This window comes from Brassica oleracea, chromosome C9, assembly GCF_000695525.1.
Source record: "Brassica oleracea var. oleracea cultivar TO1000 chromosome C9, BOL, whole genome shotgun sequence".
NCBI lineage: Eukaryota > Viridiplantae > Streptophyta > Magnoliopsida > Brassicales > Brassicaceae > Brassica > Brassica oleracea.
Genome location: NC_027756.1, coordinates 26,605,036 through 26,607,776, shown reverse-complemented (window position 1 = coordinate 26,607,776; position 2,741 = coordinate 26,605,036). Strand labels below are relative to the sequence as shown.

The following is a 2,741-nucleotide window of genomic DNA, read 5'->3' as shown; positions in this document are numbered from 1 at the left end:
ATATATATATGAATATTTCCAATTGCAGATAAATGCATAGTTGAGTTGTCTCAAGATTAGGAACAGAATGTGAGCAACTTCGGAATATATATATATATATCCAAGAGCATTTGAACAGAGAAACTTGTTTTCAGTTGCTGAGCATGGAGATTCAAGTTTAGAAGTTTCTGCACTTTCGGTTATCAGTTCCCACCACCAAAACGTTTCTCAGGTAAAACACTAAAACGCTATATGTATAAAGTCATTTTCTTCTTCTGTGTTTCAGGCGGTTCATTCAAGCAGCTCAAGCATTTGACAAGGTGAGTTTATTCACTAGTATTTCTCTAGTAAACCAAAAAGTTACAAAGCAGAAACATCTGAAGTTCTTTTTTTGTTTGGTACGTACACAGGTTCCCCATATTGAGATGGAGTACTTAGCAAACTATGTTGCAGTATTGACTGTTGTGGAATATAGTTTTCTAAGGCTCATGCCGTCCTTAATAGCTGCCTCAGCTGTTTTTTTAGCAAGATGGACGCTTGACCAATCTAACCATCCTTGGGTGAGCCCACATTTCTTGACTACTGTGAAATTGCTTTGGAGGAAGATAGTTTTGCTTATGTGAATGCTATTACTATACAGAACCCAACTCTGAAGCACTACACCAGATATGAGACGCCTGCCCTTAAAAACACAGTACTTGCAATGTAGGATTTGCAGCTTAACACCAGTGGAAGCACCCTCGTTGCTATAAGGAAGAAGTACAACCAAGAAAAGGTACATACATTTTGTTGTTCATATCTCCGTAGCGTGTAAGAGAGTGGCAAAACTGACAATGAGTTTGGTCCCATTCTGCTTTTTGACAGTTTAAAAGAGTGGCATAACCAAGTCAGCACATCTCTCTGGCTTCAACACATGCATCAGGTGGCCAATCCTTGCTTCAGACATCATTTGTAGTCTCTTCAGTAGTGGAATATTTTCAAGAAGTTGTGCTTCCAGGCAATGCCATCTCACGTGAAAATTGTAAAACCAAACATAAACTTTAACATTGAGATAGTCCCTTTACCTTAAACATTTTTTATTTATCTCTAGTCCCCTTATCAGAGCAAGTATATTGCAAGATTCAATAAAAAGTAAAGCCAGCATTTGACTGTTATGTCTGTTCTGATACTACAATGCTACATTCATAAGAAAAAGTTCGGATGTATTTCCAAATGATGTCTCGGAAGATCTTTTGCGTTCCCGATATTGTTCCGGAGGATCCTGTTGCGGATGAGGGATATGATGAAGCAACTGAGCAACGTACCGATGCAGAACGTAGCTCGAACCTGTATGTAACGCTATGAATTATTTTTGAGCAGCTTCCTGACATCAAATTTCAATAGGATTCTTAAAACCTAATTGATGAAACAAAGATCATGTTCTTTTATTTGGTTAACGGGCGACGTCTTCTTTAAAGCTATTTTCCTTTTTTTTAGTTTAATATTTTTTTTCCTAATCTTACGTGTCAATTTGATTGGTGTTAATAAAAAATGTGAATTTGAGAGTTCACCATAGGGGATGAACCCAAGTTTTGTTCTTCCAAAAAAGACGAATCATTAATGACCTCTTTCTTTTGTCTAATCTTAAAAATAAACTTCAAAACAAATATACCAAACCAATAAACTCAACTAAAACTCAACGACACATATATCGAGTCAACTAAACAAATACAACTACACGACCAGTTATTTAATAATTTACAAACTTATTTTCGCAACGAAGAAGACGAAGACGACAACCAAGATCAGTGAAATTACCTAAACAAAAAAACAGAGTAAATTACGAACTCTGATAAATACTACTAACAATGATTTTTTTTTACATATTACCCTTCAAATAAAAGATAAACAAACACAGTCATACCAGTAGATACAAGAGACAATCCCGACAGACACAAAGACGGCAACAACATCTCCACATGCTCAGTCTTCTTGTCTTATAAAAATATCTTACATGGCCAATGTCAACAGCCCAATGCTATTGTCTTCTTACGAGAAATACATAAATTCGTTTAAAACTCATTAATGCCCAAATACTCATAAATGTCACTTATTTTATAGTTATTTCTACAAGTCTTCATGTATTTGTTTTAAAGGTTTGGTAAGAGCAACAAGTTTAAAAATAAAATAAAAACATATAATAAACATAATCATGATAATAAAAATTATTACTTAATACACCAAACTTACACAACTAAACTGGAGAAAAACTATCCAAAAACTGTACTCTCAACAACTTTATTATAATTTATGTACTCTCAACAATACAAGAAACAAATTAAAAAGACAAACAAACAATAAGTCTCAGTGACACAGCAAACAACACCACAAACTATATCAATCACATTACTTACACAGTTTAGTCCTTCATAACTGGAGAACAATGCATACACAGTTCATAATCACAACTCTAACCTTATAACAATAAAAAAACTTGAAAAACAACTCAAAACGCAAAATTCACAACTACAATAACCCCAACAAATATTGAGATAAAACAAGAACTATGTCGCGGGGCAATGTGAAAGGACCCGACCCATTTTTTTCGTAACACCAGTACGAGTCTGGCTCGACTTCCTCGATCAGACTTGGGCCGTTTTCAAATTTTTCCTTACTTAGAATTATTTCAGGGTTTTAGTTCTTTTTCAGACAGTCAAGTAAAGCATAATACGATTTGAATAGATAATCTGAGGTTCGAGTTAACAAGTCAGTTCGCTATAGGC

The 2,741-nt window shown here is 34.7% G+C and overlaps 1 long non-coding RNA gene across 1 annotated transcript; it reads left to right on the top strand.

The window, feature by feature from the left end:
* Positions 1 to 8: 8 nt before the first annotated feature.
* On the top strand, positions 9 to 1,064 carry LOC106316012. The gene is made up of 4 exons (XR_001264701.1): positions 9 to 299; positions 390 to 539; positions 620 to 754; positions 844 to 1,064. It is a non-coding gene; the product is annotated as an uncharacterized LOC106316012 (long non-coding RNA).
* Positions 1,065 to 2,741: the final 1,677 nt, after the last annotated feature.